The 21,346-nt window shown below is 36.0% G+C and overlaps 25 non-coding genes across 25 annotated transcripts; all 25 read right to left on the bottom strand.

Moving 5' to 3' along the window:
• Positions 1 to 218: 218 nt before the first annotated feature.
• On the bottom strand, positions 219 to 309 carry TRNAR-UCU (transfer RNA arginine (anticodon UCU)). Its single transcript is given in 2 exon segments — positions 219 to 254; positions 273 to 309. It is a non-coding gene; the product is annotated as a tRNA-Arg (tRNA).
• Positions 310 to 650: 341 nt separating this feature from the next.
• On the bottom strand, positions 651 to 723 carry TRNAK-UUU (transfer RNA lysine (anticodon UUU)). The gene has a single exon. It is a non-coding gene; the product is annotated as a tRNA-Lys (tRNA).
• A 1,396-nt stretch (positions 724 to 2,119) lies between these two features.
• TRNAR-UCU (transfer RNA arginine (anticodon UCU)) lies at positions 2,120 to 2,210 on the bottom strand. Its single transcript is given in 2 exon segments — positions 2,120 to 2,155; positions 2,174 to 2,210. It is a non-coding gene; the product is annotated as a tRNA-Arg (tRNA).
• An 873-nt stretch (positions 2,211 to 3,083) lies between these two features.
• Positions 3,084 to 3,174, bottom strand: TRNAR-UCU (transfer RNA arginine (anticodon UCU)). Its single transcript is given in 2 exon segments — positions 3,084 to 3,119; positions 3,138 to 3,174. It is a non-coding gene; the product is annotated as a tRNA-Arg (tRNA).
• A 1,810-nt stretch (positions 3,175 to 4,984) lies between these two features.
• Positions 4,985 to 5,075, bottom strand: TRNAR-UCU (transfer RNA arginine (anticodon UCU)). The gene is given in 2 exon segments: positions 4,985 to 5,020; positions 5,039 to 5,075. It is a non-coding gene; the product is annotated as a tRNA-Arg (tRNA).
• Positions 5,076 to 5,948: 873 nt separating this feature from the next.
• Positions 5,949 to 6,039, bottom strand: TRNAR-UCU (transfer RNA arginine (anticodon UCU)). The gene is given in 2 exon segments: positions 5,949 to 5,984; positions 6,003 to 6,039. It is a non-coding gene; the product is annotated as a tRNA-Arg (tRNA).
• Positions 6,040 to 6,380: 341 nt separating this feature from the next.
• TRNAK-UUU (transfer RNA lysine (anticodon UUU)) lies at positions 6,381 to 6,453 on the bottom strand. Its single transcript has one exon. It is a non-coding gene; the product is annotated as a tRNA-Lys (tRNA).
• Positions 6,454 to 7,849: 1,396 nt separating this feature from the next.
• TRNAR-UCU (transfer RNA arginine (anticodon UCU)) lies at positions 7,850 to 7,940 on the bottom strand. Its single transcript is given in 2 exon segments — positions 7,850 to 7,885; positions 7,904 to 7,940. It is a non-coding gene; the product is annotated as a tRNA-Arg (tRNA).
• A 341-nt stretch (positions 7,941 to 8,281) lies between these two features.
• TRNAK-UUU (transfer RNA lysine (anticodon UUU)) lies at positions 8,282 to 8,354 on the bottom strand. Its single transcript has one exon. It is a non-coding gene; the product is annotated as a tRNA-Lys (tRNA).
• An 864-nt stretch (positions 8,355 to 9,218) lies between these two features.
• TRNAK-UUU (transfer RNA lysine (anticodon UUU)) lies at positions 9,219 to 9,291 on the bottom strand. Its single transcript has one exon. It is a non-coding gene; the product is annotated as a tRNA-Lys (tRNA).
• A 459-nt stretch (positions 9,292 to 9,750) lies between these two features.
• TRNAR-UCU (transfer RNA arginine (anticodon UCU)) lies at positions 9,751 to 9,841 on the bottom strand. Its single transcript is given in 2 exon segments — positions 9,751 to 9,786; positions 9,805 to 9,841. It is a non-coding gene; the product is annotated as a tRNA-Arg (tRNA).
• Positions 9,842 to 10,714: 873 nt separating this feature from the next.
• Positions 10,715 to 10,805, bottom strand: TRNAR-UCU (transfer RNA arginine (anticodon UCU)). Its single transcript is given in 2 exon segments — positions 10,715 to 10,750; positions 10,769 to 10,805. It is a non-coding gene; the product is annotated as a tRNA-Arg (tRNA).
• An 873-nt stretch (positions 10,806 to 11,678) lies between these two features.
• Positions 11,679 to 11,769, bottom strand: TRNAR-UCU (transfer RNA arginine (anticodon UCU)). Its single transcript is given in 2 exon segments — positions 11,679 to 11,714; positions 11,733 to 11,769. It is a non-coding gene; the product is annotated as a tRNA-Arg (tRNA).
• A 341-nt stretch (positions 11,770 to 12,110) lies between these two features.
• Positions 12,111 to 12,183, bottom strand: TRNAK-UUU (transfer RNA lysine (anticodon UUU)). The gene has a single exon. It is a non-coding gene; the product is annotated as a tRNA-Lys (tRNA).
• An 864-nt stretch (positions 12,184 to 13,047) lies between these two features.
• TRNAK-UUU (transfer RNA lysine (anticodon UUU)) lies at positions 13,048 to 13,120 on the bottom strand. Its single transcript has one exon. It is a non-coding gene; the product is annotated as a tRNA-Lys (tRNA).
• A 459-nt stretch (positions 13,121 to 13,579) lies between these two features.
• On the bottom strand, positions 13,580 to 13,670 carry TRNAR-UCU (transfer RNA arginine (anticodon UCU)). Its single transcript is given in 2 exon segments — positions 13,580 to 13,615; positions 13,634 to 13,670. It is a non-coding gene; the product is annotated as a tRNA-Arg (tRNA).
• A 341-nt stretch (positions 13,671 to 14,011) lies between these two features.
• TRNAK-UUU (transfer RNA lysine (anticodon UUU)) lies at positions 14,012 to 14,084 on the bottom strand. Its single transcript has one exon. It is a non-coding gene; the product is annotated as a tRNA-Lys (tRNA).
• Positions 14,085 to 14,948: 864 nt separating this feature from the next.
• Positions 14,949 to 15,021, bottom strand: TRNAK-UUU (transfer RNA lysine (anticodon UUU)). The gene has a single exon. It is a non-coding gene; the product is annotated as a tRNA-Lys (tRNA).
• Positions 15,022 to 15,480: 459 nt separating this feature from the next.
• TRNAR-UCU (transfer RNA arginine (anticodon UCU)) lies at positions 15,481 to 15,571 on the bottom strand. Its single transcript is given in 2 exon segments — positions 15,481 to 15,516; positions 15,535 to 15,571. It is a non-coding gene; the product is annotated as a tRNA-Arg (tRNA).
• Positions 15,572 to 16,444: 873 nt separating this feature from the next.
• TRNAR-UCU (transfer RNA arginine (anticodon UCU)) lies at positions 16,445 to 16,535 on the bottom strand. Its single transcript is given in 2 exon segments — positions 16,445 to 16,480; positions 16,499 to 16,535. It is a non-coding gene; the product is annotated as a tRNA-Arg (tRNA).
• An 873-nt stretch (positions 16,536 to 17,408) lies between these two features.
• On the bottom strand, positions 17,409 to 17,499 carry TRNAR-UCU (transfer RNA arginine (anticodon UCU)). Its single transcript is given in 2 exon segments — positions 17,409 to 17,444; positions 17,463 to 17,499. It is a non-coding gene; the product is annotated as a tRNA-Arg (tRNA).
• A 341-nt stretch (positions 17,500 to 17,840) lies between these two features.
• Positions 17,841 to 17,913, bottom strand: TRNAK-UUU (transfer RNA lysine (anticodon UUU)). The gene has a single exon. It is a non-coding gene; the product is annotated as a tRNA-Lys (tRNA).
• Positions 17,914 to 18,777: 864 nt separating this feature from the next.
• Positions 18,778 to 18,850, bottom strand: TRNAK-UUU (transfer RNA lysine (anticodon UUU)). The gene has a single exon. It is a non-coding gene; the product is annotated as a tRNA-Lys (tRNA).
• Positions 18,851 to 19,309: 459 nt separating this feature from the next.
• On the bottom strand, positions 19,310 to 19,400 carry TRNAR-UCU (transfer RNA arginine (anticodon UCU)). The gene is given in 2 exon segments: positions 19,310 to 19,345; positions 19,364 to 19,400. It is a non-coding gene; the product is annotated as a tRNA-Arg (tRNA).
• Positions 19,401 to 20,275: 875 nt separating this feature from the next.
• TRNAR-UCU (transfer RNA arginine (anticodon UCU)) lies at positions 20,276 to 20,366 on the bottom strand. The gene is given in 2 exon segments: positions 20,276 to 20,311; positions 20,330 to 20,366. It is a non-coding gene; the product is annotated as a tRNA-Arg (tRNA).
• Positions 20,367 to 21,346: the final 980 nt, after the last annotated feature.

Genomic DNA, 21,346 nt, shown 5'->3' with positions numbered 1-21,346 from the left:
TAAGGAAGGGCCCAAAATCTTACTTCCGAGTAAATTATATTTTCATCAGTACAGCTGACAATTTCCTCTTCTGCATAGATTACCCAAATTGAACGGTGTCTCTTTAAAATAGACTTCCTTTTACTGACATTTTTTAGAAAATGATTTTGGTGAAGCAGAAGCATGCATGCATCGCTTATAACTTCTTTAAATAGTTATGAAATAAACAGGGATAAAACTGACTCCGGTGGGATTCGAACCCACAGCCTTTGAATACCTTCTTGACATTCACCTAGAAGTCCAATGCGCTATCCATTGCGCCACAGAGCCAATCTGCTTGAGTGAGGTGCACAGATATTCAGAAATGAAATAATGAGCTTTGAGCTGTTGATCAACTTTATAAAGTTCATTGGATACTATAACCATGGCTATATTTTGAATATTGAATTGGGTAAAAGTTATTCACCGTGTCAAACTACATGATACAGTTGGTAAGTCTGCATAAAACTTAAGTTTAGTGTATCGTCATCTGATATATGAGACAGATGGGTTTTTCACTTCTCCATGAAAGACGTTTTTTTTTAATTTTGGTAATAGAATATCTTATTCATCATGCAGTGGAACACAAAAAGAATGTACAATCAGAATACTTTTTCTTTAAAGTAGCCGACCGCCTGAACAGGGACTTGAACCCTGGACCCTCAGATTAAAAGTCTGATGCTCTACCGACTGAGCTATCCAGGCTCTGCAACACAGCAACTAAAAATCAGCTAAAAATGATGTGGACGCACACCAACCTACACTTTAATTCTTAATATGGTTACATATATTAGCAATCAAATATGTAGAGTTTAATAATTAATTGATATTTCAAGCATTTGAAATTTCAGCAGCACACGTAATCTATTTTAAATCCTGAAATTCGTTCTATCTCATTTTCGGCTGACTTAGAAATCATGTCTCTAAATTGACATTGTGAAATTAGTAAAAGGCCAAATACTATTACTAGGTACTAAATTACATGTCCAGCAGTATAACTGGAAATTTACTCTTGGGCATAGATTATGCAACATTTTCAAAGCAAACAGTGTCTGTTTAAATAGACTTTCTTTCACTGCCGTTTTGGTAAATGTCTCTGGTTATGCAGAAGCAGGCATTGTTTGTTACTGTTTCAATTAGTTATAAGATAAAGGAGGGATAAAACTGACCCAGCTAGTATTCCAACCCAAAGACTTTGAATGCTTTCTCTACATTAGCCTAGAACCCCAAGCCGCTATCCATTGCACCAGAGATCCAACCTGATTCAACAAGGTGAACAGAAATTCTCAAATAAAAAGATGAGCTATCAGCGGTTGACCAACTTTATAAAGTGATTTGGAAACTATAAGCAGGGTTCCATTTTGAACATTGAATTGGGGAAAAGATAATCAACATCTCAAACGACATGATACCGTTGCGGTAAGTCTTCTTAACTCTTGTCAAATGGTACACGACCGATGGGTATTTAATGGCTCCATTAAGAGTAACTTGCAATTACTATAATGGGACTACTCGTTCATTGGATCCTGAAAAGAGCATGTCATTAGAGTACATTTTCTTTAAACAAACCGCCTGAACAGGGACTTGAACCCTGGACCCTCAGATTAAAAGTCTGATGCTCTACCGACTGATCTATCCAGGCTCTGATACAGCAAACCTCAAAATCACCTAATCAAAATTTGGCAGTGTCCCAACTAACGCTATGTTTCTTAAGATGGTTACCTGAAGAAGGTACCAAATACACTAGAATATAATAATGAATTGATATTTCAAGCATTTGAAATTTCTTCAGTAAATGTAACCTTATTTTTAGTCCTGAAGTTGCTACTATCTCATTTTTTTGCTGACGTCAAATTCATATGTGTTTATTGACATGGTAAAATTAAGGAAGGGCCCAAAATCTTACTTCCGAGTAAATTATATTTTCATCAGTACAGCTGACAATTTCCTCTTCTGCATAGATTACCCAAATTGAACGGTGTCTCTTTAAAATAGACTTCCTTTTACTGACCTTTTTTAGCAAATGATTTTGGTGAAGCAGAAGCATGCATGCATCGCTTATAACTTCTTTAAATAGTTATGAAATACACAGGGATAAAACTGACTCTGGTGGGATTCGAACCCACAGCCTTTGAATACCTTCTTGACATTCACCTAGAAGTCCAACGCGCTATCCATTGCGCCACAGAGCCAATCTGCTTGAGTGAGGTGCATAGATATTCAGAAATGAAATAATGAGCTTTGAGCTGTTGATCAACTTTATAAAGTTCATTGGATACTATAACCATGGCTATATTTTGAATATTGAATTGGGTAAAAGTTATTCACCGTGTCAAACTACATGATACAGTTGGTAAGTCTGCATACAACTTAAGTTTAGTGTATCATCATCTGATATATGAGACAGATGGGTTTTTCACTTCTCCATGAAAGACGTTTTTTTTAAATTTTGGTAATGGAATATCTTATTCATCATGCAGTGGAACACAAAAAGAATGTACAATCAGAATACTTTTTCTTTAAAGTAGCCTACCGCCTGAACGGGGACTTGAACCCTGGACCCTCAGATTAAAAGTCTGATGCTCTACCAACCGAGCTATCCAGGCTCTGATACAGCAAACCTCAAAATCACCTAATCAAAATTTGGCAGTGTCCCAACTAACGCTATGTTTCTTAAGATGGTTACCTGAAGAAGGTACCAAATACACTAGAATATAATAATGAATTGATATTTCAAGCATTTGAAATTTCTTCAGTAAATGTAACCTTATTTTTAGTCCTGAAGTTGCTACTATCTCATTTTTTTGCTGACGTCAAATTCATATGTGTTTATTGACATGGTAAAATTAAGGAAGGGCCCAAAATCTTACTTCCGAGTAAATTATATTTTCATCAGTACAGCTGACAATTTCCTCTTCTGCATAGATTACCCAAATTGAACGGTGTCTCTTTAAAATAGACTTCCTTTTACTGACCTTTTTTAGCAAATGATTTTGGTGAAGCAGAAGCATGCATGCATCGCTTATAACTTCTTTAAATAGTTATGAAATAAACAGGGATAAAACTGACTCTGGTGGGATTCGAACCCACAGCCTTTGAATACCTTCTTGACATTCACCTAGAAGTCCAATGCGCTATCCATTGCGCCACAGAGCCAATCTGCTTGAGTGAGGTGCACAGATATTCAGAAATGAAATAATGAGCTTTGAGCTGTTGATCAACTTTATAAAGTTCATTGGATACTATAACCATGGCTATATTTTGAATATTGAATTGGGTAAAAGTTATTCACCGTGTCAAACTACATGATACAGTTGGTAAGTCTGCATAAAACTTAAGTTTAGTGTATCGTCATCTGATATATGAGACAGATGGGTTTTTCACTTCTCCATGAAAGACGTTTTTTTTTAATTTTGGTAATGGAATATCTTATTCATCATGCAGTGGAACACAAAAAGAATGTACAATCAGAATACTTTTTCTTTAAAGTAGCCGACCGCCTGAAGAGGGACTTGAACCCTGGACCCTCAGATTAAAAGTCTGATGCTCTACCGACAGAGCTATCCAGGCTCTGCAACACTGCAACTAAAAATCAGCTAAAAATGATGTGGACGCACACCAACCTACACTTTAATTCTTAATATGGTTACATATATTAGCAATCAAATATGTAGAGTTTAATAATTAATTGATATTTCAAGCATTTGAAATTTCAGCAGCACACGTAATCTATTTTAAATCCTGAAATTCGTTCTATCTCATTTTCGGCTGACTTAGAAATCATGTCTCTAAATTGACATTGTGAAATTAGTAAAAGGCCAAATACTATTACTAGGTACTAAATTACATGTCCAGCAGTATAACTGGAAATTTACTCTTGGGCATAGATTATGCAACATTTTCAAAGCAAACAGTGTCTGTTTAAATAGACTTTCTTTCACTGCCGTTTTGGTAAATGTCTCTGGTTATGCAGAAGCAGGCATTGTTTGTTACTGTTTCAATTAGTTATAAGATAAAGGAGGGATAAAACTGACCCAGCTAGTATTCCAACCCAAAGACTTTGAATGCTTTCTCTACATTCGCCTAGAACCCCAAGCCGCTATCCATTGCACCAGAGATCCAACCTGATTCAACAAGGTGAACAGAAATTCTCAAATAAAAAGATGAGCTATCAGCGGTTGACCAACTTTATAAAGTGATTTGGAAACTATAAGCAGGGTTCCATTTTGAACATTGAATTGGGGAAAAGATAATCAACATCTCAAACGACATGATACCGTTGCGGTAAGTCTTCTTAACTCTTGTCAAATGGTACACGACCGATGGGTATTTAATGGCTCCATTAAGAGTAACTTGCAATTACTCTAATGGGACTACTCGTTCATTGGATCCTGAAAAGAGCATGTCATTAGAGTACATTTTCTTTAAACAAACCGCCTGAACAGGGACTTGAACCCTGGACCCTCAGATTAAAAGTCTGATGCTCTGCCGACTGAGCTATCCAGGCTCTGATACAGCAAACCTCAAAATCACCTAATCAAAATTTGGCAGTGTCCCAACTAACGCTATGTTTCTTAAGATGGTTACCTGAAGAAGGTACCAAATACACTAGAATATAATAATGAATTGATATTTCAAGCATTTGAAATTTCTTCAGTAAATGTAACCTTATTTTTAGTCCTGAAGTTGCTACTATCTCATTTTTTTGCTGACGTCAAATTCATATGTGTTTATTGACATGGTAAAATTAAGGAAGGGCCCAAAATCTTACTTCCGAGTAAATTATATTTTCATCAGTACAGCTGACAATTTCCTCTTCTGCATAGATTACCCAAATTGAACGGTGTCTCTTTAAAATAGACTTCCTTTTACTGACCTTTTTTAGCAAATGATTTTGGTGAAGCAGAAGCATGCATGCATCGCTTATAACTTCTTTAAATAGTTATGAAATACACAGGGATAAAACTGACTCTGGTGGGATTCGAACCCACAGCCTTTGAATACCTTCTTGACATTCACCTAGAAGTCCAACGCGCTATCCATTGCGCCACAGAGCCAATCTGCTTGAGTGAGGTGCACAGATATTCAGAAATGAAATAATGAGCTTTGAGCTGTTGATCAACTTTATAAAGTTCATTGGATACTATAACCATGGCTATATTTTGAATATTGAATTGGGTAAAAGTTATTCACCGTGTCAAACTACATGATACAGTTGGTAAGTCTGCATACAACTTAAGTTTAGTGTATCATCATCTGATATATGAGACAGATGGGTTTTTCACTTCTCCATGAAAGACGTTTTTTTTAAATTTTGGTAATGGAATATCTTATTCATCATGCAGTGGAACACAAAAAGAATGTACAATCAGAATACTTTTTCTTTAAAGTAGCCTACCGCCTGAACGGGGACTTGAACCCTGGACCCTCAGATTAAAAGTCTGATGCTCTACCGACTGAGCTATCCAGGCTCTGATACCGCAAACCTCAAAATCACCTAATCAAAATTTGGCAGTGTCCCAACTAACGCTATGTTTCTTAAGATGGTTACCTGAAGAAGGTACCAAATACACTAGAATATAATAATGAATTGATATTTCAAGCATTTGAAATTTCTTCAGTAAATGTAACCTTATTTTTAGTCCTGAAGTTGCTACTATCTCATTTTTTTGCTGACGTCAAATTCATATGTGTTTATTGACATGATAAAATTAAGGAAGGGCCCAAAATCTTACTTCCGAGTAAATTATATTTTCATCAGTACAGCTGACAATTTCCTCTTCTGCATAGATTACCCAAATTGAACGGTGTCTCTTTAAAATAGACTTCCTTTTACTGACCTTTTTTAGCAAATGATTTTGGTGAAGCAGAAGCATGCATGCATCGCTTATAACTTCTTTAAATAGTTATGAAATAAACAGGGATAAAACTGACTCTGGTGGGATTCGAACCCACAGCCTTTGAATACCTTCTTGACATTCACCTAGAAGTCCAATGCGCTATCCATTGCGCCACAGAGCCAATCTGCTTGAGTGAGGTGCACAGATATTCAGAAATGAAATAATGAGCTTTGAGCTGTTGATCAACTTTATAAAGTTCATTGGATACTATAACCATGGCTATATTTTGAATATTGAATTGGGTAAAAGTTATTCACCGTGTCAAACTACATGATACAGTTGGTAAGTCTGCATAAAACTTAAGTTTAGTGTATCGTCATCTGATATATGAGACAGATGGGTTTTTCACTTCTCCATGAAAGACTTTTTTTTTTAATTTTGGTAATGGAATATCTTATTCATCATGCAGTGGAACACAAAAAGAATGTACAATCAGAATTCTTTTTCTTTAAAGTAGCCGACCGCCTGAACAGGGACTTGAACCCTGGACCCTCAGATTAAAAGTCTGATGCTCTACCGACTGAGCTATCCAGGCTCTGCAACACAGCAACTAAAAATCAGCTAAAAATGATGTGGACGCACACCAACCTACACTTTAATTCTTAATATGGTTACATATATTAGCAATCAAATATGTAGAGTTTAATAATTAATTGATATTTCAAGCATTTGAAATTTCAGCAGCACACGTAATCTATTTTAAATCCTGAAATTCGTTCTATCTCATTTTCGGCTGACTTAGAAATCATGTCTCTAAATTGACATTGTGAAATTAGTAAAAGGCCAAATACTATTACTAGGTACTAAATTACATGTCCAGCAGTATAACTGGAAATTTACTCTTGGGCATAGATTATGCAACATTTTCAAAGCAAACAGTGTCTGTTTAAATAGACTTTCTTTCACTGCCGTTTTGGTAAATGTCTCTGGTTATGCAGAAGCAGGCATTGTTTGTTACTGTTTCAATTAGTTATAAGATAAAGGAGGGATAAAACTGACCCAGCTAGTATTCCAACCCAAAGACTTTGAATGCTTTCTCTACATTAGCCTAGAACCCCAAGCCGCTATCCATTGCACCAGAGATCCAACCTGATTCAACAAGGTGAACAGAAATTCTCAAATAAAAAGATGAGCTATCAGCGGTTGACCAACTTTATAAAGTGATTTGGAAACTATAAGCAGGGTTCCATTTTGAACATTGAATTGGGGAAAAGATAATCAACATCTCAAACGACATGATACCGTTGCGGTAAGTCTTCTTAACTCTTGTCAAATGGTACACGACCGATGGGTATTTAATGGCTCCATTAAGAGTAACTTGCAATTACTCTAATGGGACTACTCGTTCATTGGATCCTGAAAAGAGCATGTCATTAGAGTACATTTTCTTTAAACAAACCGCCTGAACAGGGACTTGAACCCTGGACCCTCAGATTAAAAGTATGATGCTCTACCGACTGAGCTATCCAGGCTCTAATACAGCAAACCTCAAAATCACCTAATCAAAATTTGGCAGTGTCCCAACTAACGCTATGTTTCTTAAGATGGTTACCTGACGAAGGTACCAAATACACTAGAATATAATAATGAATTGATATTTCAAGCATTTGAAATTTCTTCAGTAAATGTAACCTTATTTTTAGTCCTGAAGTTGCTACTATCTCATTTTTTTGCTGACGTCAAATTCATATGTGTTTATTGACATGGTAAAATTAAGGAAGGGCCCAAAATCTTACTTCCGAGTAAATTATATTTTCATCAGTACAGCTGACAATTTCCTCTTCTGCATAGATTACCCAAATTGAACGGTGTCTCTTTAAAATAGACTTCCTTTTACTGACCTTTTTTAGCAAATGATTTTGGTGAAGCAGAAGCATGCATGCATCGCTTATAACTTCTTTAAATAGTTATGAAATAAACAGGGATAAAACTGACTCTGGTGGGATTCGAACCCACAGCCTTTGAATACCTTCTTGACATTCACCTAGAAGTCCAATGCGCTATCCATTGTGCCACAGAGCCAATCTGCTTGAATGAGGTGCACAGATATTCAGAAATGAAATAATGAGCTTTGAGCTGTTGATCAACTTTATAAAGTTCATTGGATACTATAACCATGGCTATATTTTGAATATTGAATTGGGTAAAAGTTATTCACCGTGTCAAACTACATGATACAGTTGGTAAGTCTGCCTACAACTTAAGTTTAGTGTATCGTCATCTGATATATGAGACAGATGGGTTTTTCACTTCTCCATGAAAGACGTTTTTTTTAAATTTTGGTAATGGAATATCTTATTCATCATGCAGTGGAACACAAAAAGAATGTACAATCAGAATACTTTTTCTTTAAAGTAGCCTACCGCCTGAACAGGGACTTGAACCCTGGACCCTCAGATTAAAAGTCTGATGCTCTACCGACTGAGCTATCCAGGCTCTGCAACACAGCAACTAAAAATCAGCTAAAAATGATGTGGACGCACACCAACCTACACTTTAATTCTTAATATGGTTACATATATTAGCAATCAAATATGTAGAGTTTAATAATTAATTGATATTTCAAGCATTTGAAATTTCAGCAGCACACGTAATCTATTTTAAATCCTGAAATTCGTTCTATCTCATTTTCGGCTGACTTAGAAATCATGTCTCTAAATTGACATTGTGAAATTAGTAAAAGGCCAAATACTATTACTAGGTACTAAATTACATGTCCAGCAGTATAACTGGAAATTTACTCTTGGGCATAGATTATGCAACATTTTCAAAGCAAACAGTGTCTGTTTAAATAGACTTTCTTTCACTGCCGTTTTGGTAAATGTCTCTGGTTATGCAGAAGCAGGCATTGTTTGTTACTGTTTCAATTAGTTATAAGATAAAGGAGGGATAAAACTGACCCAGCTAGTATTCCAACCCAAAGACTTTGAATGCTTTCTCTACATTAGCCTAGAACCCCAAGCCGCTATCCATTGCACCAGAGATCCAACCTGATTCAACAAGGTGAACAGAAATTCTCAAATAAAAAGATGAGCTATCAGCGGTTGACCAACTTTATAAAGTGATTTGGAAACTATAAGCAGGGTTCCATTTTGAACATTGAATTGGGGAAAAGATAATCAACATCTCAAACGACATGATACCGTTGCAGTAAGTCTTCTTAACTCTTGTCAAATGGTACACGACCGATGGGTATTTAATGGCTCCATTAAGAGTAACTTGCAATTACTCTAATGGGACTACTCGTTCATTGGATCCTGAAAAGAGCATGTCATTAGAGTACATTTTCTTTAAACAAACCGCCTGAACAGGGACTTGAACCCTGGACCCTCAGATTAAAAGTCTGATGCTCTACCGACTGAGCTATCCAGGCTCTGATACAGCAAACCTCAAAATCACCTAATCAAAATTTGGCAGTGTCCCAACTAACGCTATGTTTCTTAAGATGGTTACCTGAAGAAGGTACCAAATACACTAGAATATAATAATGAATTGATATTTCAAGCATTTGAAATTTCTTCAGTAAATGTAACCTTATTTTTAGTCCTGAAGTTGCTACTATCTCATTTTTTTGCTGACGTCAAATTCATATGTGTTTATTGACATGGTAAAATTAAGGAAGGGCCCAAAATCTTACTTCCGAGTAAATTATATTTTCATCAGTACAGCTGACAATTTCCTCTTCTGCATAGATTACCCAAATTGAACGGTGTCTCTTTAAAATAGACTTCCTTTTACTGACCTTTTTTAGCAAATGATTTTGGTGAAGCAGAAGCATGCATGCATCGCTTATAACTTCTTTAAATAGTTATGAAATACACAGGGATAAAACTGACTCTGGTGGGATTCGAACCCACAGCCTTTGAATACCTTCTTGACATTCACCTAGAAGTCCAACGCGCTATCCATTGCGCCACAGAGCCAATCTGCTTGAGTGAGGTGCACAGATATTCAGAAATGAAATAATGAGCTTTGAGCTGTTGATCAACTTTATAAAGTTCATTGGATACTATAACCATGGCTATATTTTGAATATTGAATTGGGTAAAAGTTATTCACCGTGTCAAACTACATGATACAGTTGGTAAGTCTGCATACAACTTAAGTTTAGTGTATCATCATCTGATATATGAGACAGATGGGTTTTTCACTTCTCCATGAAAGACGTTTTTTTTTAATTTTGGTAATGGAATATCTTATTCATCATGCAGTGGAACACAAAAAGAATGTACAATCAGAATACTTTTTCTTTAAAGTAGCCTACCGCCTGAACGGGGACTTGAACCCTGGACCCTCAGATTAAAAGTCTGATGCTCTACCGACTGAGCTATCCAGGCTCTGATACAGCAAACCTCAAAATCACCTAATCAAAATTTGGCAGTGTCCCAACTAACGCTATGTTTCTTAAGATGGTTACCTGAAGAAGGTACCAAATACACTAGAATATAATAATGAATTGATATTTCAAGCATTTGAAATTTCTTCGGTAAATGTAACCTTATTTTTAGTCCTGAAGTTGCTACTATCTCATTTTTTTGCTGACGTCAAATTCATATGTGTTTATTGACATGGTAAAATTAAGGAAGGGCCCAAAATCTTACTTCCGAGTAAATTATATTTTCATCAGTACAGCTGACAATTTCCTCTTCTGCATAGATTACCCAAATTGAACGGTGTCTCTTTAAAATAGACTTCCTTTTACTGACCTTTTTTAGCAAATGATTTTGGTGAAGCAGAAGCATGCATGCATCGCTTATAACTTCTTTAAATAGTTATGAAATACACAGGGATAAAACTGACTCTGGTGGGATTCGAACCCACAGCCTTTGAATACCTTCTTGACATTCACCTAGAAGTCCAACGCGCTATCCATTGCGCCACAGAGCCAATCTGCTTGAGTGAGGTGCACAGATATTCAGAAATGAAATAATGAGCTTTGAGCTGTTGATCAACTTTATAAAGTTCATTGGATACTATAACCATGGCTATATTTTGAATATTGAATTGGGTAAAAGTTATTCACCGTGTCAAACTACATGATACAGTTGGTAAGTCTGCATACAACTTAAGTTTAGTGTATCATCATCTGATATATGAGACAGATGGGTTTTTCACTTCTCCATGAAAGACGTTTTTTTTTAATTTTGGTAATGGAATATCTTATTCATCATGCAGTGGAACACAAAAAGAATGTACAATCAGAATACTTTTTCTTTAAAGTAGCCTACCGCCTGAACGGGGACTTGAACCCTGGACCCTCAGATTAAAAGTCTGATGCTCTACCGACTGAGCTATCCAGGCTCTGATACCGCAAACCTCAAAATCACCTAATCAAAATTTGGCAGTGTCCCAACTAACGCTATGTTTCTTAAGATGGTTACCTGAAGAAGGTACCAAATACACTAGAATATAATAATGAATTGATATTTCAAGCATTTGAAATTTCTTCAGTAAATGTAACCTTATTTTTAGTCCTGAAGTTGCTACTATCTCATTTTTTTGCTGACGTCAAATTCATATGTGTTTATTGACATGGTAAAATTAAGGAAGGGCCCAAAATCTTACTTCCGAGTAAATTATATTTTCATCAGTACAGCTGACAATTTCCTCTTCTGCATAGATTACCCAAATTGAACGGTGTCTCTTTAAAATAGACTTCCTTTTACTGACCTTTTTTAGCAAATGATTTTGGTGAAGCAGAAGCATGCATGCATCGCTTATAACTTCTTTAAATAGTTATGAAATAAACAGGGATAAAACTGACTCTGGTGGGATTCGAACCCACAGCCTTTGAATACCTTCTTGACATTCACCTAGAAGTCCAATGCGCTATCCATTGCGCCACAGAGCCAATCTGCTTGAGTGAGGTGCACAGATATTCAGAAATGAAATAATGAGCTTTGAGCTGTTGATCAACTTTATAAAGTTCATTGGATACTATAACCATGGCTATATTTTGAATATTGAATTGGGTAAAAGTTATTCACCGTGTCAAACTACATGATACAGTTGGTAAGTCTGCATAAAACTTAAGTTTAGTGTATCGTCATCTGATATATGAGACAGATGGGCTTTTCACTTCTCCATGAAAGACGTTTTTTTTTAATTTTGGTAATAGAATATCTTATTCATCATGCAGTGGAACACAAAAAGAATGTACAATCAGAATACTTTTTCTTTAAAGTAGCCGACCGCCTGAACAGGGACTTGAACCCTGGACCCTCAGATTAAAAGTCTGATGCTCTACCGACTGAGCTATCCAGGCTCTGCAACACAGCAACTAAAAATCAGCTAAAAATGATGTGGACGCACACCAACCTACACTTTAATTCTTAATATGGTTACATATATTAGCAATCAAATATGTAGAGTTTAATAATTAATTGATATTTCAAGCATTTGAAATTTCAGCAGCACACGTAATCTATTTTAAATCCTGAAATTCGTTCTATCTCATTTTCGGCTGACTTAGAAATCATGTCTCTAAATTGACATTGTGAAATTAGTAAAAGGCCAAATACTATTACTAGGTACTAAATTACATGTCCAGCAGTATAACTGGAAATTTACTCTTGGGCATAGATTATGCAACATTTTCAAAGCAAACAGTGTCTGTTTAAATAGACTTTCTTTCACTGCCGTTTTGGTAAATGTCTCTGGTTATGCAGAAGCAGGCATTGTTTGTTACTGTTTCAATTAGTTATAAGATAAAGGAGGGATAAAACTGACCCAGCTAGTATTCCAACCCAAAGACTTTGAATGCTTTCTCTACATTAGCCTAGAACCCCAAGCCGCTATCCATTGCACCAGAGATCCAACCTGATTCAACAAGGTGAACAGAAATTCTCAAATAAAAAGATGAGCTATCAGCGGTTGACCAACTTTATAAAGTGATTTGGAAACTATAAGCAGGGTTCCATTTTGAACATTGAATTGGGGAAAAGATAATCAACATCTCAAACGACATGATACCGTTGCGGTAAGTCTTCTTAACTCTTGTCAAATGGTACACGACCGATGGGTATTTAATGGCTCCATTAAGAGTAACTTGCAATTACTATAATGGGACTACTCGTTCATTGGATCCTGAAAAGAGCATGTCATTAGAGTACATTTTCTTTAAACAAACCGCCTGAACAGGGACTTGAACCCTGGACCCTCAGATTAAAAGTCTGATGCTCTACCGACTGAGCTATCCAGGCTCTGATACAGCAAACCTCAAAATCACCTAATCAAAATTTGGCAGTGTCCCAACTAACGCTATGTTTCTTAAGATGGTTACCTGAAGAAGGTACCAAATACACTAGAATATAATAATGAATTGATATTTCAAGCATTTGAAATTTCTTCAGTAAATGTAACCTTATTTTTAGTCCTGAAGTTGCTACTATCTCATTTTTTTGCTGACGTCAAATTCATATGTGTTTATTGACATGGTAAAATTAAGGAAGGGCCCAAAATCTTACTTCCGAGTAAATTATATTTTCATCAGTACAGCTGACAATTTCCTCTTCTGCATAGATTACCCAAATTGAACGGTGTCTCTTTAAAATAGACTTCCTTTTACTGACCTTTTTTAGCAAATGATTTTGGTGAAGCAGAAGCATGCATGCATCGCTTATAACTTCTTTAAATAGTTATGAAATACACAGGGATAAAACTGACTCTGGTGGGATTCGAACCCACAGCCTTTGAATACCTTCTTGACATTCACCTAGAAGTCCAACGCGCTATCCATTGCGCCACAGAGCCAATCTGCTTGAGTGAGGTGCACAGATATTCAGAAATGAAATAATGAGCTTTGAGCTGTTGATCAACTTTATAAAGTTCATTGGATACTATAACCATGGCTATATTTTGAATATTGAATTGGGTAAAAGTTATTCACCGTGTCAAACTACATGATACAGTTGGTAAGTCTGCATACAACTTAAGTTTAGTGTATCGTCATCTGATATATGAGACAGATGGGTTTTTCACTTCTCCATGAAAGACGTTTTTTTTAAATTTTGGTAATGGAATATCTTATTCATCATGCAGTGGAACACAAAAAGAATGTACAATCAGAATACTTTTTCTTTAAAGTAGCCTACCGCCTGAACAGGGACTTGAACCCTGGACCCTCAGATTAAAAGTCTGATGCTCTACCGACTGAGCTATCCAGGCTCTGCAACACAGCAACTAAAAATCAGCTAAAAATGATGTGGACGCACACCAACCTACACTTTAATTCTTAATATGGTTACATATATTAGCAATCAAATATGTAGAGTTTAATAATTAATTGATATTTCAAGCATTTGAAATTTCAGCAGCACACGTAATCTATTTTAAATCCTGAAATTCGTTCTATCTCATTTTCGGCTGACTTAGAAATCATGTCTCTAAATTGACATTGTGAAATTAGTAAAAGGCCAAATACTATTACTAGGTACTAAATTACATGTCCAGCAGTATAACTGGAAATTTACTCTTGGGCATAGATTATGCAACATTTTCAAAGCAAACAGTGTCTGTTTAAATAGACTTTCTTTCACTGCCGTTTTGGTAAATGTCTCTGGTTATGCAGAAGCAGGCATTGTTTGTTACTGTTTCAATTAGTTATAAGATAAAGGAGGGATAAAACTGACCCAGCTAGTATTCCAACCCAAAGACTTTGAATGCTTTCTCTACATTAGCCTAGAACCCCAAGCCGCTATCCATTGCACCAGAGATCCAACCTGATTCAACAAGGTGAACAGAAATTCTCAAATAAAAAGATGAGCTATCAGCGGTTGACCAACTTTATAAAGTGATTTGGAAACTATAAGCAGGGTTCCATTTTGAACATTGAATTGGGGAAAAGATAATCAACATCTCAAACGACATGATACCGTTGCAGTAAGTCTTCTTAACTCTTGTCAAATGGTACACGACCGATGGGTATTTAATGGCTCCATTAAGAGTAACTTGCAATTACTCTAATGGGACTACTCGTTCATTGGATCCTGAAAAGAGCATGTCATTAGAGTACATTTTCTTTAAACAAACCGCCTGAACAGGGACTTGAACCCTGGACCCTCAGATTAAAAGTCTGATGCTCTACCGACTGAGCTATCCAGGCTCTGATACAGCAAACCTCAAAATCACCTAATCAAAATTTGGCAGTGTCCCAACTAACGCTATGTTTCTTAAGATGGTTACCTGAAGAAGGTACCAAATACACTAGAATATAATAATGAATTGATATTTCAAGCATTTGAAATTTCTTCAGTAAATGTAACCTTATTTTTAGTCCTGAAGTTGCTACTATCTCATTTTTTTGCTGACGTCAAATTCATATGTGTTTATTGACATGGTAAAATTAAGGAAGGGCCCAAAATCTTACTTCCGAGTAAATTATATTTTCATCAGTACAGCTGACAATTTCCTCTTCTGCATAGATTACCCAAATTGAACGGTGTCTCTTTAAAATAGACTTCCTTTTACTGACCTTTTTTAGCAAATGATTTTGGTGAAGCAGAAGCATGCATGCATCGCTTATAACTTCTTTAAATAGTTATGAAATACACAGGGATAAAACTGACTCTGGTGGGATTCGAACCCACAGCCTTTGAATACCTTCTTGACATTCACCTAGAAGTCCAACGCGCTATCCATTGCGCCACAGAGCCAATCTGCTTGAGTGAGGTGCACAGATATTCAGAAATGAAATAATGAGCTTTGAGCTGTTGATCAACTTTATAAAGTTCATTGGATACTATAACCATGGCTATATTTTGAATATTGAATTGGGTAAAAGTTATTCACCGTGTCAAACTACATGATACAGTTGGTAAGTCTGCATACAACTTAAGTTTAGTGTATCATCATCTGATATATGAGACAGATGGGTTTTTCACTTCTCCATGAAAGACGTTTTTTTTTAATTTTGGTAATGGAATATCTTATTCATCATGCAGTGGAACACAAAAAGAATGTACAATCAGAATACTTTTTCTTTAAAGTAGCCTACCGCCTGAACGGGGACTTGAACCCTGGACCCTCAGATTAAAAGTCTGATGCTCTACCGACTGAGCTATCCAGGCTCTGATACAGCAAACCTCAAAATCACCTAATCAAAATTTGGCAGTGTCCCAACTAACTCTATGTTTCTTAAGATGGTTACCTGAAGAAGGTACCAAATACACTAGAATATAATAATGAATTGATATTTCAAGCATTTGAAATTTCTTCGGTAAATGTAACCTTATTTTTAGTCCTGAAGTTGCTACTATCTCATTTTTTTGCTGACGTCAAATTCATATGTGTTTATTGACATGGTAAAATTAAGGAAGGGCCCAAAATCTTACTTCCGAGTAAATTATATTTTCATCAGTACAGCTGACAATTTCCTCTTCTGCATAGATTACCCAAATTGAACGGTGTCTCTTTAAAATAGACTTCCTTTTACTGACCTTTTTTAGCAAATGATTTTGGTGAAGCAGAAGCATGCATGCATCGCTTATAACTTCTTTAAATAGTTATGAAATACACAGGGATAAAACTGACTCTGGTGGGATTCGAACCCACAGCCTTTGAATACCTTCTTGACATTCACCTAGAAGTCCAACGCGCTATCCATTGCGCCACAGAGCCAATCTGCTTGAGTGAGGTGCACAGATATTCAGAAATGAAATAATGAGCTTTGAGCTGTTGATCAACTTTATAAAGTTCATTGGATACTATAACCATGGCTATATTTTGAATATTGAATTGGGTAAAAGTTATTCACCGTGTCAAACTACATGATACAGTTGGTAAGTCTGCATACAACTTAAGTTTAGTGTATCATCATCTGATATATGAGACAGATGGGTTTTTCACTTCTCCATGAAAGACGTTTTTTTTAAATTTTGGTAATGGAATATCTTATTCATCATGCAGTGCAACACAAAAAGAATGTACAATCAGAATACTTTTTCTTTAAAGTAGCCTACCGCCTGAACGGGGACTTGAACCCTGGACCCTCAGATTAAAAGTCTGATGCTCTACCGACCAAGCTATCCAGGCTCTGATACAGCAGACCTCAAAATCACCTAATCAAAATTTGGCAGTGTCCCAACTAACGCTATGTTTCTTAAGATGGTTACCTGAAGAAGGTACCAAATACACTAGAATATAATAATGAATTGATATTTCAAGCATTTGAAATTTCTTCAGTAAATGTAACCTTATTTTTAGTCCTGAAGTTGCTACTATCTCATTTTTTTGCTGACGTCAAATTCATATGTGTTTATTGACATGGTAAAATTAAGGAAGGGCCCAAAATCTTACTTCCGAGTAAATTATATTTTCATCAGTACAGCTGACAATTTCCTCTTCTGCATAGATTACCCAAATTGAACGGTGTCTCTTTAAAATAGACTTCCTTTTACTGACCTTTTTTAGCAAATGATTTTGGTGAAGCAGAAGCATGCATGCATCGCTTATAACTTCTTTAAATAGTTATGAAATAAACAGGGATAAAACTGACTCTGGTGGGATTCGAACCCACAGCCTTTGAATACCTTCTTGACATTCACATAGAAGTCCAATGCGCTATCCATTGCGCCACAGAGCCAATCTGCTTGAGTGAGGTGCACAGATATTCAGAAATGAAATAATGAGCTTTGAGCTGTTGATCAACTTTATAAAGTTCATTGGATACTATAACCATGGCTATATTTTGAATATTGAATTGGGTAAAAGTTATTCACCGTGTCAAACTACATGATACAGTTGGTAAGTCTGCATAAAACTTAAGTTTAGTGTATCGTCATCTGATATATGAGACAGATGGGTTTTTCACTTCTCCATGAAAGACGTTTTTTTTTAATTTTGGTAATAGAATATCTTATTCATCATGCAGTGGAACACAAAAAGAATGTACAATCAGAATACTTTTCCTTTAAAGTAGCCGACCGCCTGAACAGGGACTTGAACCCTGGACCCTCAGATTAAAAGTCTGATGCTCTACCGACTGAGCTATCCAGGCTCTGCAACACAGCAACTAAAAATCAGCTAAAAATGATGTGGACGCACACCAACCTACACTTTAATTCTTAATATGGTTACATATATTAGCAATCAAATATGTAGAGTTTAATAATTAATTGATATTTCAAGCATTTGAAATTTCAGCAGCACACGTAATCTATTTTAAATCCTGAAATTCGTTCTATCTCATTTTCGGCTGACTTAGAAATCATGTCTCTAAATTGACATTGTGAAATTAGTAAAAGGCCAAATACTATTACTAGGTACTAAATTACATGTCCAGCAGTATAACTGGAAATTTACTCTTGGGCATAGATTATGCAACATTTTCAAAGCAAACAGTGTCTGTTTAAATAGACTTTCTTTCACTGCCGTTTTGGTAAATGTCTCTGGTTATGCAGAAGCAGGCATTGTTTGTTACTGTTTCAATTAGTTATAAGATAAAGGAGGGATAAAACTGACCCAGCTAGTATTCCAACCCAAAGACTTTGAATGCTTTCTCTACATTAGCCTAGAACCCCAAGCCGCTATCCATTGCACCAGAGATCCAACCTGATTCAACAAGGTGAACAGAAATTCTCAAATAAAAAGATGAGCTATCAGCGGTTGACCAACTTTATAAAGTGATTTGGAAACTATAAGCAGGGTTCCATTTTGAACATTGAATTGGGGAAAAGATAATCAACATCTCAAACGACATGATACCGTTGCGGTAAGTCTTCTTAACTCTTGTCAAATGGTACACGACCGATGGGTATTTAATGGCTCCATTAAGAGTAACTTGCAATTACTCTAATGGGACTACTCGTTCATTGGATCCTGAAAAGAGCATGTCATTAGAGTACGTTTTCTTTAAACAAACCGCCTGAACAGGGACTTGAACCCTGGACCCTCAGATTAAAAGTCTGATGCTCTACCGACTGAGCTATCCAGGCTCTGATACAGCAAACCTCAAAATCACCTAATCAAAATTTGGCAGTGTCCCAACTAACGCTATGTTTCTTAAGATGGTTACCTGAAGAAGGTACCAAATACACTAGAATATAATAATGAATTGATATTTCAAGCATTTGAAATTTCTTCAGTAAATGTAACCTTATTTTTAGTCCTGAAGTTGCTACTATCTCATTTTTTTGCTGACGTCAAATTCATATGTGTTTATTGACATGGTAAAATTAAGGAAGGGCCCAAAATCTTACTTCCGAGTAAATTATATTTTCATCAGTACAGCTGACAATTTCCTCTTCTGCATAGATTACCCAAATTGAACGGTGTCTCTTTAAAATAGACTTCCTTTTACTGACCATTTTTAGCAAATGATTTTGGTGAAGCAGAAGCATGCATGCATCGCTTATAACTTCTTTAAATAGTTATGAAATACACAGGGATAAAACTGACTCTGGTGGGATTCGAACCCACAGCCTTTGAATACCTTCTTGACATTCACCTAGAAGTCCAACGCGCTATCCATTGCGCCACAGAGCCAATCTGCTTGAGTGAGGTGCACAGATATTCAGAAATGAAATAATGAGCTTTGAGCTGTTGATCAACTTTATAAAGTTCATTGGATACTATAACCATGGCTATATTTTGAATATTGAATTGGGTAAAAGTTATTCACCGTGTCAAACTACATGATACAGTTGGTAAGTCTGCATACAACTTAAGTTTAGTGTATCATCATCTGATATATGAGACAGATGGGTTTTTCACTTCTCCATGAAAGACGTTTTTTTTAAATTTTGGTAATGGAATATCTTATTCATCATGCAGTGGAACACAAAAAGAATGTACAATCAGAATACTTTTTCTTTAAAGTAGCCGACCGCCTGAACAGGGACTTGAACCCTGGACCCTCAGATTAAAAGTCTGATGCTCTACCGACTGAGATATCCAGGCTCTGCAACACAGCAAACCTCAAAATCACCTAATCAAAATTTGGCAGTGTCCCAACTAACGCTATGTTTCTTAAGATGGTTACCTGAAGAAGGTACCAAATACACTAGAATATAATAATGAATTGATATTTCAAGCATTTGAAATTTCTTCAGTAAATGTAACCTTATTTTTAGTCCTGAAGTTGCTACTATCTCATTTTTTTGCTGACGTCAAATTCATATGTGTTTATTGACATGGTAAAATTAAGGAAGGGCCCAAAATCTTACTTCCGAGTAAATTATATTTTCATCAGTACAGCTGACAATTTCCTCTTCTGCATAGATTACCCAAATTGAACGGTGTCTCTTTAAAATAGACTTCCTTTTACTGACCTTTTTTAGCAAATGATTTTGGTGAAGCAGAAGCATGCATGCATCGCTTATAACTTCTTTAAATAGTTATGAAATAAACAGGGATAAAACTGACTCTGGTGGGATTCGAACCCACAGCCTTTGAATACCTTCTTGACATTCACCTAGAAGTCCAATGCGCTATCCATTGCGCCACAGAGCCAATCTGCTTGAGTGAGGTGCACAGATATTCAGAAATGAAATAATGAGCTTTGAGCTGTTGATCAACTTTATAAAGTTCATTGGATACTATAACCATGGCTATATTTTGAATATTGAATTGGGTAAAAGTTATTCACCGTGTCAAACTACATGATACAGTTGGTAAGTCTGCATAAAACTTAAGTTTAGTGTATCGTCATCTGATATATGAGACAGATGGGTTTTTCACTTCTCCATGAAAGACGTTTTTTTTTAATTTTGGTAATAGAATATCTTATTCATCATGCAGTGGAACACAAAAAGAATGTACAATCAGAATACTTTTTCTTTAAAGTAGCCGACCGCCTGAACAGGGACTTGAACCCTGGACCCTCAGATTAAAAGTCTGATGCTCTACCGACTGAGCTATCAAGGCTCTGCAACACAGCAACTAAAAATCAGCTAAAAATGATGTGGACGCACACCAACCTACACTTTAATTCTTAATATGGTTACATATATTAGCAATCAAATATGTAGAGTTTAATAATTAATTGATATTTCAAGCATTTGAAATTTCAGCAGCACACGTAATCTATTTTAAATCCTGAAATTCGTTCTATCTCATTTTCGGCTGACTTAGAAATCATGTCTCTAAATTGACATTGTGAAATTAGTAAAAGGCCAAATACTATTACTAGGTACTAAATTACATGTCCAGCAGTATAACTGGAAATTTACTCTTGGGCATAGATTATGCAACATTTTCAAAGCAAACAGTGTCTGTTTAAATAGACTTTCTTTCACTGCCGTTTTGGTAAATGTCTCTGGTTATGCAGAAGCAGGCATTGTTTGTTACTGTTTCAATTAGTTATAAGATAAAGGAGGGATAAAACTGACCCAGCTAGTATTCCAACCCAAAGACTTTGAATGCTTTCTCTACATTAGCCTAGAACCCCAAGCCGCTATCCATTGCACCAGAGATCCAACCTGATTCAACAA

Source organism: Triturus cristatus, chromosome 4_1 (assembly GCF_964204655.1).
Source record: "Triturus cristatus chromosome 4_1, aTriCri1.1, whole genome shotgun sequence".
In the NCBI taxonomy this organism is placed as follows: Eukaryota; Metazoa; Chordata; class Amphibia; order Caudata; family Salamandridae; genus Triturus; species Triturus cristatus.
Note: the sequence above shows the minus strand (reverse complement) of the source record. Positions and strands in the feature narration are given on the sequence as shown.